Genomic DNA, 15,672 nt, shown 5'->3' on the forward strand with positions numbered 1-15,672 from the left:
AGGGTGCGCTCCCCCCCACTTCCGTCGAAGGCTCTGCGAGCACGCGGTTGACCCCCGCCGCGGCGGCGACGTGCACGCATATTCTCGTGTTCCGAGCGGCTCGTGCGCGTGTGTGCACCGCGTTTTCTCGCGAACTGCCCGCATTATTAGATGTTGGCCGAAGTGCTTTTGTTGGCACCTTCGAAACAAGCTGTAGTTAGGGCGTGCGGTGCCTTTCGATGAATATGTTCTGCAAGAAAATGCGTGAGAAGGACCTAATATGAACGGAGATATTTATGAGGCACAATGTTTACTTTACCCGCTCCCACTCAACTCATCCGTAAAATGGATGGTATTTTATGGATTGACATATCGATATATATAGATATCAACTTTCTTTCACTCGGTTTCTTCTTGCGCGTGGTGTGTTCTCCTCTTTATCTTGAAGTCGGTTATTCCATCTTTAGGGCTTCAAGTAACCCTGGGTTATGAGTGAGAAAATGCGGAACGGGCGACCGAGGAGAACTGTCTTTCCTTCCTCCGTGGCACGCCATGCACCGGCGAGCATAATAACTTCGCACGCGGTTTGACGTGGTTGTTGCTTCTGCCCCGAATTTCAGCCCCGCGCGGTCGCCGTCGAAGTGTCCGCAGTCTTGTTCAGCGAGAAGACGACCGAATGACGAGTGCAGAGTAAGCTTGGGATTCACGCGAGAGACTCTTTCGAGGAAGGGGCCGCCGAAATTTCAGTGGACTTGCTTGGGGACCTGTGGTGCTCTGGCTGCGTGTATATAGGAACGAAGCTATCGGATGACGCGGCCTGCTTTACTTGCCATAAAATACACGCTATAGGATCGTTGTGAAACGCTGACAGCTGCACTCGCCGTGGGAACGTCCGAGGGATGAGCTTTGTACGCGACGCCGAAAATCGAGCCCCTGATCGCGCAATCGTGCGTCCGCCTTTAGGCGTCCCGAATAGGCCCGACCGAAGAAACTTGAGGAGACGGTCCCAGGACGGCAGACACGCAAGCCTTTAATTGCTTAACGGTCACGTTACGCCACAGCCAGGTGGAGTACTGTTTCAAGCATAAGTCAAGTATACGCTCGCACTTTGCTCGGCGTTATCGGTATGCATGTCCAATTAATGCGCTCTCAAACATTCTTTAGGGCTTATCTTGGACGCAAGCAATAATCATAATTAATGTTCCGTCTGCTTACTTTCTTCAACATTCTGTGCCCGCTGCTTTCCTGTCACGAATGCTATGCCACGTTGATATACAGGGGGCTTTTCTTTCTTCTTTTTTTAGACCATCCAGAATTTTCAAAAATTCCCTGTGACAGATAGCATAATTGAACTGTTTGAGCTGGATTTCCTTGAGCTGGAACTCTTTGAGCTGGGAAAAGACGACACCTGAGCGGGCTCGCCGTTTGGCCGAAAATGGCGTCACCTGAGCGGGCTCGCCGATTGGCCGAACGTGACGTGACTTCGAGACACCGAAGGGCTTAAAAGCCAGAGACCGGGAGCAGCAAGGGAACATTCCTTGATTCATCTCTTTCGAGCTTCTTGCCACGGGTCACGGCAGGAACGTTATCGACAGACAACGCCAGCGCTCTCAAACATGTTTTGAGAAGTATTCGGTAATAGTGGATACTTCCAAAGGTATGCGAGGAGCATTGTTTGCATTTTTTTTCTTGCGTAGGAATTCAATCACCTGACAAATTGAGATTCAAACGCGGGCCCTCGAAATTCACAGTTATACACATTGTTAGATACGGGACCGTTTCCTGCGCCTACTTCGAGTTCACCAGAACACATCGAATCGCGTCACAGCTAATTAAGGAGCGCAGAAGTACATCTACCATGTTCCCCCCTCGTGCGCCGCAGGTGGAGCTATTCACTGCTTGACTCTTTCCGAAAGTGTAGCGGGAGCCTGTCACGGTTCCAGGTGACGCAGGTCCCGAGCAAAGCTGCTTTACAGCACTGAAACGTCGCCCCCATCCGCCTATTGTGACGGCGCTTGCAAGCCGGGAAGGCAATACCGCAGAGAGAAGTAAGCCCTCGGACAATTGGGACCCAAGGAGCGACCCTCGGCGCCGGGTGTGACACAATCGCACGGGCGCCTACCATTGGGCGAAGATGACTACACCTGAGCGGGCTCGCCGATTGGCCGAAAATGGCGTCACCTGAGCGGGAGAGACCGAGAGCAGCAAGAGAGCATTCCTCCATTCATCTCTTTCGAGCTCCTTGCCACTGGCCGCAGCGTCCGACTTGCTGCCGGCCCGTAATGACTTTATGACCGTTAATTTCTTTGTACTCTCACTGTAAATAATGTAAATAAACCTCCAGTTTTTTCATCTCAAAGTCCTCGTCAACCTCGGCCAACTCCCGCACCCAACGGCAAGGTCCAAAATCTGGGGGGCAGCAATTGGGATTGTCCTTCAATTCCTATCCGATTAATGCTTACTTCCCAACTGAAGATCAAGGGAAGGGCATTATTCGCCAAATTCCTCCGCACCACACCCAACAGCAAATTCAGGAGAATCTGTCCGAGAGCGGCATGAATCCCGACATAGTGGGGTTCCGCCGTCTAGGCGAGTCCGAAACCGTCCTGCTGGTCTTCAGGAGACAGGAAGTTCCTCATTACGTCATGTACGGCGGGGCATGGCACCGATGCAATTTATTTCGGCGCAGAGTACAAGCCTGCTTGATTTGCTACCAGACCGGGCATCGAGAAGACGTCTGTCCGAATCGAGGCACGACCAAGAAGTGTAGAGAATGCGGAGCACCCGACACGACCGACGGGCACGAGTGCACGCCACATTGTCTATTGTGCGGCAAGAGCCACGTCACGGGAAGCCGGGAGTGCCGGAAGAATTTGAGACCCCTTTCATCATCCGCCAGCGCCGACGCCAGCGCCGCGATCGGCAGGCTCGAGAGCGGGAAGAGCAGCTTCATCCACCACAGCCACGGGGTGACGACCACCGCAGCCGGTCTAGGGAGAGGCGCTCGTCGTCAGTCTCCTTCGCGGACGGGGAGTCGACCGGTGACAGCGGCACCACGGCCGGAAGACGTCGGTCAAGCAGCCGGGGTCAGAGCCGGAGCCGAGGTCGGAGCCGGAGCCGCTGCGGCCGGTCGAGATCGCGGAGCGCCCCGAGGCAGCAGCCGGGGAGCCAAGCCAACCGTGGAGGCCGGGGCCAACAGCAGCATCAGCAACGAAACCAACAAGGAGCCCAATCACAGGTGACGTCCCAAAGAAACTGGGCCAGCATAGTGGCAGGGAGGGGGAGCGAGGTGCATCCCGAAATAGTTACACTTGACACAGTTAAGAGTCTACAGCAAACCATCCAAAACATGCAGACAAAGATCGCACAACAGGATACAAAGATCCGCGCCTACGAGAGGGGTTGCTTCCCACAACCAGTGGACAGGGACCGACACCCTAGCACGGCAACTAGCGCCCTATCAGCTCCCTCACCGACTTCGGTGCCTATTAGCATACCAACAACTACCGAAAGTGAAGAGTCCCATATGGACTCCCAGGGTCCACCGAACAAACGAAAAGCCAGCCTCATTCACAGGACTCCCACTACAGCCCCAATTGAGGACGCAGACCTAATGAAACGCGTAGAGCAAGACGTTGAACGCGCGGTCAAGGCGGCCATGGACGCCATCCTTCCTGCGATTTTTGAACGCTTCCAGCAGTTAGAGAACCGCATGACGGCACTCGAACAGAACCACAACACGCTAGCCGCACAGGTCGCACAAATCGCACAATACATCCCAAAATTAGCGCCCGTCCAGCCGGAGCAGACTCTCCCTCACCCCGCGGTCGTTCCTCAGGTGGCACCCGTCAGCGCAGCGGCGGTCCTCCGCCCATCCCGCCTGGACCTGGCCGTCCACACACTCCCCAACAATCAACATGGCTGTAACAACCAATAGCACCTATCACGTTTGGCAGTGGAACTGCCGCGGATTCAAAAAGAAGAAGGCTAACCTTCACCAGCATGTTAATAACACGGCACAGCAAGAATCATACAAACCTGATATCATAGCGCTACAAGAAGTCAACATGGAAGCCGGCCTCTCCTCTTACAGGGCTTTCCATTGCCGTAACAACTCTAAGAAAGTCACTACGCTCGTTCGCCGAGAACAGGTGACGGCGATCCACGACATCGAAACTTCTCCCCCCTCGGGCATCCCCCACGTTTTCGTGGAGATCATCCCAACGCGCACGTCAGATCCCAGCCTATTCATCCTCAACGTATACGTCGCCCCGCATGCAGACCCGAAGCTCGATGCGATTTTTCGCTCGGCCCTCAAAGTCAGCCGCGACTGCCCCCTGCTCATCGTTGGGGACTTCAACGCCGGTCATACTCTGTGGGGATACCTGGGCGACACCCGCAAGGGTAGACATCTAGCAGAAGCCGCGCAAGAGCTGGGCCTCACGCTAATCAACGATACTACCACCCGCACCAGAATCGGCAGCCGAGGTCAGGTAGACACTAACCCTGACCTGACGTTCGTCGTCCACTCGCAAGACTACGCATGGACGAACACCGGCGAAACTCTGGGAAGCGACCACTGCATCCTTCACACGGAAATCTATGCACGCGGCAAGCGTCGGCGGCAGCATCGCTTCTCGGTTACTAACTGGGACAAATTCCGCGAGTCCAGAAGAATGCGAGCCAATGAGGGGTCCATCGCCAATATCTCATCCTGGACGAGCCAACTGCTGGCCGACGTGGAAGAGCATACGGAACATCTTGACCCGGAGGACGCCCCGGAAACCACCAACCTCGACAGCAGGCTGCTCCACATGTGGCAGGCAAGATCGAGCATGCTCCGGCGTTGGCAACAGCAGGGGAAAGATAACCAAGCCCTAAAAGAAAGAATCACTCGACTCGACGCAGAGATCTCCGATCACGCGACCGAGGTCACCCGGCAGCAATGGTACCAAATATGTGATCGCATGAGGGGACGCCTCAGCTCAGCCCGGACGTGGCACCTCCTACGCCACCTCCTGGATCCGGACACCACCAGGGTCGAAGGCAGAAGAAACATGGCCAAGTTAATCCACAGGCATGCTCAGGACCCGGGGACGTTCCTGGCAGAGATGCGAGACAAGTACATCGGCCCGCAACTCAAGACACCGTTACCTGCGGCCTACCAGGGCCGGCCGAACGCGCACATAGACGAAGACATTACGTTCGCTGAGGTGTCGGCAGCCGCCTACAAGCTGCGGACGAACTCGGCGCCGGGTTCGGACCGCGTTACCAACAAGATGCTACGCAACCTGGACGAGGCCGCAATGGAGCAGCTCACAGAGTTCATGAACGAATGCTGGAAGACGGGCGCCATCCCGGAAGAGTGGAAGACGTCAACGATCGTCTTTATACCAAAACCAGGCAAACCACTCAATGCGGACAACCTCAGGCCGATTTCACTGACATCATGCGTCGGCAAACTGATGGAGCACGTGGTCCTAGACCGTCTCAATGAACACGTAGAAGATGGGGACGAGTTACCCCACTCTCTGTTTGGTTTCAGGCCACACCTGTCCTCCCAAGATGTGCTCCTTCAGGTAAAAAGGCAGGTGATGCAACCCGAAAGTCCGGCGGACGCTCGCCGATTCCGGTGCCTCCTGGGCCTCGACCTGAAGAAGGCCTTCGACAATGTCGCCCACGCAGCGGTGCTCGAGGGCCTGACCCAACTGGGTGTCGGAAACCGTGCGTACCAATACGTCCGAGACTTTCTCACCGACCGGAAGTGCCGGATCAAAGTCGGCGAACATGAAACTGAATTTATAGAGCTGGGGAGCCGAGGCACGCCGCAGGGATCAGTCATCTCCCCTTTTCTCTTTAACGCGGCGATGCGCGGGCTCCCGGAACTGCTGTGCTCTATCCCTGGGCTTCACCACAGCCTTTACGCTGACGACGTGACGTTATGGGCAGCGGCGGATGATCCACAAGCTCTTCAAGAGATCATGCAACGCGGCATCGACGTCGTACAAGCTTATGCGGAGTCAAGGGGCTTGACGTGTTCACCGGAAAAATCCGAATACCTCCTGATCAAGCCCAGCAGGAGTAGCTGTCCCAGGGGATTACCACGGAGAAGGCGCTTCCTTGAGCTTAAAGTCGGAGAACTTACCATCCCGGAGCGCCCCAGTATCAAAATATTGGGGCTAGACTTTCAGAACACGCTGCGCTGCGGGCTCATGTTAAAGAAACTCCAGAGGGCGACCAACTACACACTACAGCTCATTCGCCGGGTGGCTAATCGGCACCACGGCATGGGCGAGGGCGATCTGCTTCGACTTGTGCAGGCATACATAACCAGCAGAACCATGTACTCGACACCATATGTCAAACTCGCAGTCACAGATTTAGCCAAATTAAACACCATGATCCGACGAAGCACAAAGGCAGCCTTGGGCCTTCCGGACCACGCGGCCACCGCAAGGCTAGAGGCCTTAGGCATGCATAACACGATCGAGGAGCTCTTGGACGCTCACCACACAGCCCAAGTCCGTCGTCTCTCGCTAACCCCGGCTGGCCGCACAGTCCTCCGGAAGCTCAGTCTCGAGGCTATCCCCGAAATTACAGAGTACGTTACGATTCCGCGAAAGGTGAGGGGGCATATTTATGCCCCACCTCTACCCCGCAACATGGACCCCGAGTTCCATCAGGGCCGTCGGCAGGCCCGTAGTGAAGCCATTTGGCGACGCTATGGCTCGCAAGATGGAGTGGTCTACACAGACGCAGTCAGACACCCTCGCGGCGACCTCATGACTGCGGTGGTAGCTGATCACAACGGAGGACTGCTAGAACATACAACAATCACGGCTGGCCGAGTGGTGGAAGCGGAGGAAACCGCGATTGCCATGGCCATGCATGCGGACGCAAATACCGTCATCAGCGACAGCAAGCAGGCCATCGGCAATTTCGTCCGTGGTAGAATTTGCAAACAGGCGTACCATGTCCTCACACGACGCCCCCTAAGCGGCTTGAAAACCCTCGTGTGGACCCCCGCTCACGCGGCTGTGCCCGGCAACGCGTCGGCTCACAGTTTGGCTCGAGATCTCGCGCGCCGAGCCTCGTCCGCGGATGCGGACCGCGTGAACGAGGAGGAGACACACGAGGAGCCCTGCGAGACTTATTATGAAATAGCCCATCGGTATCGCTTGAGGCGTCGCGGGCTCCCACCACCGGCCAAGCAACTCGACAAAACGCAAGCGGTCGCGTTTCGGCGACTTCAGACAAATACATACCCACACCCAAAATACATTAACAAAATCACAGGGGGCAGGGAAAGCGACAAATGTAGGCTCTGTTCAGAAACAGGAACACTCACACACATAATGTGGGAATGCACCTCGCTCCCGTTCTCTCATCCCCCCGTCAGCAGCGAGACTGACTGGACAGCCTGGCTCAGTTCCGGGGACGTCGACCGACAATTGGAACTGGTGGACTGGGCGGAAAAGGCCAAGCAGGCCCAGGGCCTTACTTGAGCCCTAACGCTCAGCCACGTCCCTCTTTACCCTTCCCCCTTTCAATAAAGTTTATCACCACCACCACCTTCAATTCCAACAACTGGTTGACAGCGGTGGGATCGTCTCCAAATGCAACAACATATACACAATGATGCTGCAGCCAAGTGGAAGCAAGACCGGATGCTCGTAAGGAGTCTTTAGGATTGTGCCAACTGCGCGATAAAACATTCGTAGTGCCGTGTCACGTTATGCCGTGGAATATAGGACAAGAAGACAAGGGCGCATATTCATCGCGAGTAGCGCGCGAGAACGACTGAATATAATTACGGTGAGCTCAAACTCCCTAATGATAAGCACGCGCAGCGCTCATAGGCCGTTTTCATAAGTGGCGTACCTATCTCGAAATCGTTGGTCGAGCCCAATTTCAGGTTTTAGCGTCACTGCTCTTAATGAATGTCGCGAACTGAGATCGCCACCAAACAAAAAAAGAGAAAGACACCTTCGAAAATAACAACAACGCTCTTTTCGCTCTTCCGGCACCGACGCAGTTACGCTTCGTGCGCCCAACACCGCGGCGCACAAAACGCGATTGTTTCACGAAACCAATTACGGCCTGAAAAGAAGCCATAAGGAAACCACCGAACAAGGAGCCCCGTATGAAGAACAGCCGGGGAAGGACAACAGGTGGGAGCCGGGGCACGCGACGAGAGCAATTACAGAGACCCAGTGTAACAATGCGCACCGTTAAGCGAGTATCTTGAAGACCGCGAGAGCAAAGCGGGGAAAGGGAGGAAGAAACAAGAGACAAACTGAACAAGAATAGTAAATAGAGGGTGCGGGCAAATGGCAGACTTGAGCAGCGGACGGCGACGCATTGGCGGAAGGACGAAATAATGAAATGGAAAGAAAGAAGGAAAGCAAGCAAGCAAGCAAGCAAGCAAGCAAGCAAGCAAGAAAGAAAGAAAGAAAGAAAGAAAGAAAGAAAGAAAGAAAGAAAGAAAGAAAGGGTAAGAAAAGGCGGCGTTCGCGTTCGGCGTCATTTTCTCTGTCCGTTTACCAAGTGGCTGTGTCGGTGCTGCATTCCGTCGCTGCACCCTCTGCTCGATCGTGGCGCTGTTGCGTACGGCAGCGACCGATTCGCTCGTCTCGGTGGCCGTCCGATCCCTTTCCATAAGATTGCTTTTCTTTTTTTTTGTTCCCTTTTCTGTCTCGATTCCACTTGTTTAACCCTCGCTATCAGAACGACCAGAGCGCGAGGTCAGAAAAAAAAAAAGTAAAGAGCCATGCAAAACCAAAAAAAAGGGGGGGAGGGGGGGCGACCGAGCGCAAATAAATATCCCGTCGGGAAACCGAAGCGAGGAAAAATAAATAAAGAGCGGGTCGGTGGCGTATGAGAGAGAACCGGGGAGCTTGATGAGCGGGCCTGCAGAATCTCAGCATCTGGTGCTCGGAATGTGTAAACAGGCGCGGAGCTAGAGGGCGTGGGACCTCTTCAATGTAGTGGTAGCATAGCGGGACGGCTGTGAGAGGCGAATGGATCGTCTCGTCTCGTTTTCGTCTCCGGCTCGTCTCTGGAATGGACTCGAGCAGGGGAGGGGCGGGGGGAGAGGTGAGTGGTAAGCAGCGTCTTCGTATAGCAGCGGCGCCGCGCATTCCTTCCTGTATAGACAGGGTGTGCACACTCAATGACTCCAAGTTTTGGCTGGGAGACGCTTCTTTTCTTTTTCGTTCGTTTTTAGTTGCACGCACGGAGAGAGAGAAATGCGATGCTCGGCCTTGATTCGGAGACCTTAGAGAAAGGATAGCGGGAAAGGAATGTCGACAGGCTGGTGCCTTCCAACACGTGAACAGGGGTGGCTTCGTCAAGGGGTTCTCCGCCAAAGGGCGGAGCTTCTGTTAACGGAGCAGTGAAGCCACAATTGCGATTCGGTTTTTTTTTTCTGCACTAATAATACTGCGTGAGCCACCAGTGACGCTCGTGTATGCTTAGATTTAGGTGCACATTAAAAAAAACCTCGGGTGGTCAAAATTATTCCGGAGTCCCCGACCTCACTGCGGCTTGCCTCATAATGAGGTCGTGGTTTTGGAACTGTAAAACCACCGCAATTTAATTTAAAACCTTGCGCTGGTTAAAGTGCCTCGCTTTAACTTGCACGAACGTACAACCCCTCACGGAATACCCCCCCCCCTCCCCCGCATCCCCCACTTCACATTGGAGCAGTGTTAGACCCAGCTCACTAGCATCAACCCCGATGACCACGCGTCGGCAGGCGAACAGGTCAAGGCAGGCAGGCGAGTCACATGGCTTCCTGGAGGACTGAGGAGGCCACCCGCAAGGAAGGCGTCGAATTAAACAGCGTCTGCTCTCAATAAAGTTCGATAATAATAGTCATCACGATCATTCAATAACAAACCGATCTGAAAAATAATTTTGTTAGAAAGCTCCCTATGGACAGGTAGTTTAGAACTTCCAGGGTATAACTGAGAGTTTCCAGCGGGGAGGCCTTCGGTTCATTCTGAACCTCAAGATGGCGCCACCAACGCGTCCGCTCACATATGCGGCTCCGGTACAATTCGGCATTTCATAAATGGGGGTACCTTTTTATGGACAAGCTAGCACACTATAATATTTCGAGCAAATGCACAGTAGCGCTAACGGAGGTTTTCATAACCAATGAGGCGATAGCCCGCCGTCGTATATCACCGAAGAACAAGTTGCGGGCGCCCTTTAACAATTGATGGCTCGGGGGCTTCTCGGAAGATAGTATTTCACGGCTTAAGGCCCGCTTGTGTGTTTTTTTATCCGATTATAAGTTTCTTTCTTTATCAAAGAGAAGGAGTTCGAAGTGGTTTTAGTTCCGCTCTAAACCTCCGCTTGCTTGAGCCGCTCTCAGCGCGAAGTTTACAGCTTTCGTGCCTATTTAGAAGGGAATATCGCTTAATATTTTTTTCGAAAGTTGCTTCGAACCACATGTAATGAATGTGTAAAGTTTCGGTTTGTAAAAAATAAATGTAAGCACTGAAGGAGTATCATAAAGAAATATATACGCGTGTAAAAACAAACGCCAGCGAGCGAATGTTGTAACTCGACGCCGCACACTCTTGAGCCGCGTTACGTCTCGGTCCATTAGAGAGCGCAGAGCCTTTCTGCGAGCAGAAAAAAAAAAGAAAAGAAAGAAAAACGACCGGGCCGGTTTCACTCGCAAACCGGCGCAAACCGCTAAGCGGGAAAGCGGAATGTGAAATTTCTCTCAGTTTTCGGTGGCTAATGCTTATTATTTATTGTTTTCTTTCTAAAGGGTTGCATGCTTGCCCGCCACAGTAGTTGCGTCGGCGCACCCTTGCAGGCAGGCAGGCAGTGAACTTTATTCGGGTCCCGAGGAGCGACTCCGAAATCCCCTTACGTGGGAGTAGTCGCAGCGAATTTCTTTTGTTGCCGTGGTTTATTATTTCTGGATAAATGCGAATGTGGGAGTATCGTTCTTTTGCGCCGACTGCGTTTATTCTTGTGGGATTGGGAATGGGGGTGATGGAGGTGTATTTGCTACGTGTGTTCGGAATTTAATTCCCCCTTTTTTTTTGCTATATATGGTGCGAGCATGGAGTGCTACATTTTCGATTATGATGGCTTTAAGCAGAATTTTGCATAAATTGTTCTTTGACGGGCACAGAAAGCTCCGGACATGAATGCTTCCGCGGTTCGCGAATTTATCCGAATGCCGCTGTCGCGACCAGGAATTGATTGAGTGATTGATTTGTGGGATATTGATTGATTGATTGATTGATTGATTGATTGATTGATTGATTGAGTGAGTGAGTGAGTGAGTGAGTGAGTGAGTGAGTGAGTGAGTGAGTGAGTGAGTGAGTGAGTGAGTGAGTGAGTGAGTGAGTGAGTGAGTGAGTGATTTGTGGGGTTTAAAGCCGCATTCACGGACCAAGGAATAACTGTGACCGCTTGGGGTTCGTGAAAAGCATACACCTAAATCTAAGTGCACGAGCGTTTTTTGCACACGCTTCCATCTGAACGCGCGCCCACCGCTCTACCGGGAGTCGAACTCGCGACCTATTGGCCAAGAGCAGATCGCTGTACCGAGGGGGCTGGAAAGTTTAGGACGCCGACTTTCGCTTTGTTTTCTCATTATCCGTCTGTGACACCGACTGAGTGACCGTCAGTCGATGTAGAGCAGAAAAAAGCTTACCCCGTCGGCAATATCCACTAGTAGACTTTGCTTTCTTCTCTTAATCTTTCCCTCCCCCCTTTTCCTTTCGCCAGCGTAGGGTAGCCAACCGAGCTCAGTCCTGGTTAACCTTGCTGCCTTTCGTTTATCTCTCTCTCTCTCTCTCTCTATCTCTCTCATTATTAGCTTCATTAGAACCCAGAAGCGGAGGAACGCAAGCTCTTGCAGGCGCCTACAGGGAAAGCCGTTACATGTACCCCAAATACACGCACTCACTCGTGGAGGCAGTCATCACCTTCTCAACTCTATGACCCAGATCGCGCTGTATACAGGGGGGCAAGTGCGGCCGGGCGGTGGAGACCGCGTTCGGTCGGGGCCATACCCATAGGACAAAAGCGGAGCGCGTACGTGGCCCCCTGCTCTGATGACGTGCTAATTAGCGGGAGCATTCTCGCACGGGCCGCGCGCGGTGGCTTGTGCCCGGGCAGCTAATGATAATTGTCGGAATATAAAGCCGTACACAGGAACGGGATATGGAGTCCGGTGGAAGTGCGCGGACACGCACACACACACGCACACACGCACACACGCGCACGCACGCACGCCCATGCACACTCCGTCTCACCAAATCTGTGCAATCCGTGCTGTGCATTGAAGTACATAGCTCGCGTCACCAGCAATCCAAGAAAGACAACCACAATTCTATTAAAAACTATTAAGGAACCGAAGTAAGGGTCTCTCCCCCATTGTCCCACTCGAACTGGTCTCTCCGCGACACAGGCGAATAGAAAGCTTCGCGGCAGGTTTAGCAGCGGACAGTAGGCGAACTCTCCTCCCTTCTGTGGAACCGGCAGCCAACTCCCGTTGCTGATTAGTTGACGTTAGAAGCGAACTGCAAAGTAATTTACACCCTTCAAATGAATAATGGTGTTAATCGGTTCATAAGTCACACTAGAGGGTGTAACGGGTGTGAGCTATAATTAACATTTATAAGTCCAACTCACGCTACACCCAAAAGGGGTGTAAGGGTGCGAGTTATATATGATTTGCACGCTTATTTACTTGTAAGGGTGTTAATTATTTTACCGTGTAACCTTCGCTTTGCTGCACCCATTTAGGTGAGACGGGATGTAGTTCTACGATGGCATTCAGAGCAGGCACTTCGGTGACTGGTTTAAAGGCTCTTTCGCGCTGGGTGGCATTGGGGTGGGGGGGCGAACTTTGTGGAAGTTTTTTGAGGAGAGTGCATAGTTTTGAGTACTCGACGGACACTCTACTTGAGTACTTCCGCGCGACGGGTGAGGAAGCGGAGAACGCTTAAGAGGCACGCGTGTCCACATATCTGTATATGCGCTTGGCTCGAGAATTTCGAGCTCGAGTTAAGGCGAGCGCTGGATGACTACTCGCCGTGGATGCCCAGAATCTCGATGTTTATGTAGCTCTCACGCGGTTTGGAGCAAGTACGGCCTCGCGGAAAGAGACTGGCACTTGCGCTGTTTACGCTGATAAATAAAGACTCCTTGAAAAGCGTCTTGGCTCGGGAGGCTTGGGCCAATACTTCTTCGATAACTTGCACATCACGTGACGCACGCACATCACACGCCGTACCGTAATTTCGGGAAGGTGAATTAAAATCAAAGAGATAGTGGTTAGTGCATGGACGTGCCTAAACTTCGTCCTTCTGGCTTCAAACGGCTTCCCGTAAGGATCGCCTTCAACAAAATTTTGTGTTATAGATTAAACAGTTCCCAACGACTATGCTCTGCGTGGGGAGTCTTACTATTGCCTTCTGCGCTTAGAAAAATAGGAATGGTTCGACATTTTGGACCATAAATGCACATACAAAAGAAAGCTAATTAAAGTATGGGGTTTATGTGCCAAAAGCACATAAGGTTATGATGCACGCCGTATAGGGGTACTCGGATTAATTTAGAGCACCGGGGGTTATTTTACGTGGACCCAATTCACGGCGCACGATTTGTTCTTGCACTTAGCCCCCATCGAAATGCGGCCACCGTTGCGGTCGGGAATCGAATCCGCAACCACGCGCTTAGCAAATTTGGACCCGCATTCGCAACGTAGTTCGTACGGTGGAGCCGTTTCTATAACAGAAAGTGAGACAGGCTTTATTGATACGCTGGGCATTTGAGCCTGCAGCTGATTGCCTGGCATGCTATCTCCAGGTGCCGCGTGATAATTGTGGTATACACAACTGATCACCCAATGTTGATTATTATTATTATTATTATTATTATTATTATTATTATTATTATTATTATTATTATTATTATTATTATTATTATTATTTGATGTAGTAACACACACACAATGCACAGAGAGGGAAATAAGGAAGGAGCAGGCTATCAGTTACCACCGAGAGGGATACAAAGCCTGCTTACTTTTTAACAAGGAGAGGATAGGAAGGGAAGTTGAAAATAGGGAGGAAAGTAAAGAAAACAGAAACGGCAAGATGACAGGCCACAAGGACGAAAGTAAAGCAAGGCATAGAGTGAGCAAGTAGGAACAAAGGATACACGCAGGAATAGAAAAAAACACACAAAAGAAGAAAAAAAACACATTCAGTGAGCACTCAGTACAAGAGGATGCAAAAATACAAATAGCACATACAGTCACGAAAGCGCACATATTGAGGTCTGTAGACATTAGAAACACCAGCAGTGCTTCCGTGGCGTTCGACGCGCAGTAGGTGCTTCCCCACGTGTCGAGAATGTGCCTAGCTCCAAGTTCTTAGGTTCTCGCTGCAATTGCAGTGCGGCCTTCAAAGGTTGTAACTATAGTAAAGAGCGGCAGCGGCCACATAGCGCAACTTGCGTTATGTGACCGGTACGAGAGAGAAGTTTAATGATACGAAATGCCGAGAGGTCGACCTGAGTTATATTCCTCTAGCCAGCTACTCGGCATTGGGGGAAGGGGAAGAGGGAAAGAAAGAGGGAAGAAAGAGGTGCATGATGGGTGACGATGACGATAGAAGGAAGATGTAGAACATATGGCAAGCAATTTGGCATGCTCAAAGTCTGCAGTCCAGGCCCGTAATATTTAAAGAAGTTCAGTAATGCCTGGATGGCCTTGAAACTCAATTGAGCATCTGGCTAAGGGCCTAAAATAACGTCCTCCGACAACGGTGCGCTGTCGAGACGCATAAGGTCGTTGTCCAACCTTTCACGATCTTCCACGTACTCAGGGAAGTCACATTGCACATCATGTGACCGTTAAGTCTTCAGGAGTGCTATACCCACTGGGGGCACTGTCTAGTCTGTCCAAGCATGTGATAAGAGCCTGCAAATTCCGATAACGAGCATCTTAGCTTTATCTTAGCATGATAACGAGCCAAGGAGAGCAGCTAATGACAGAATGTTTCTCATGAGCAAAAAAAAAATGGCTGTGGCTTAGGTAAGGTTAAGCCCAGGATGCGAAGCATACTAGCCTTTATTTTAGTTGTTGAACCACTGTTTAGCCTGGTGAACTGCTGTTGCTTGGCTATATTTGGTTCGGCTAGACGAAGAAACAACTCATGCATTACTTCTTCGCCTTCAAGAGTGGAACGCGACAGCGTTCCCGTCGACCCGCCAAGGGGTGTAAGACAATGGGCTACAGGGCAGCGACTACGCGTCCCGCATTGGACGCGGTGAGCGTCGAGCAAAGCAGCGTTCGGCGCGGCAACGAAATGTGCGCCTGAGCAAGAGACGCACGCCTTAGAAACAGCGCGTTTCTAAGGCAACACCGCATTCACTAGAGGCGCTTTTGTACCGCTTTGAAGCGTTGTACTCGTGGCTCAGTGGTAGCGTCTCCGTCCCACACTCCGGAGACCCTGGTTCGATTCCCACCCAGCCCGTCTTGCAAGAGTTGAGCCAAAGCCACTTCTCCTCTGTCGTGACGTCACGGTGTCACGTGATTTCATGGTCACCGCCGCGCCTGAGGAGCTGGGTTGAGCCCTCGTAATATGCTTCGCATAAAAAGTCATGAAATTGGCACACATATTGCGAAGATGTCTAAAGACGCCAGTCAAA

The 15,672-nt window shown here is 52.2% G+C and overlaps 1 protein-coding gene across 2 annotated transcripts in view; it reads left to right on the forward strand.

The window, feature by feature from the left end:
* The window catches only part of LOC135899814 (bromodomain-containing protein 4-like), a 395,916-nt gene that overhangs the window by 111,425 nt on the left and 268,819 nt on the right, over nt 1-15,672 (forward strand). The gene's annotated exons all lie outside the window — the stretch shown is intronic.

The sequence above is a fragment of the Dermacentor albipictus genome, chromosome 2 (assembly GCF_038994185.2).
Source record: "Dermacentor albipictus isolate Rhodes 1998 colony chromosome 2, USDA_Dalb.pri_finalv2, whole genome shotgun sequence".
NCBI classification, from domain to species: domain Eukaryota; kingdom Metazoa; phylum Arthropoda; class Arachnida; order Ixodida; family Ixodidae; genus Dermacentor; species Dermacentor albipictus.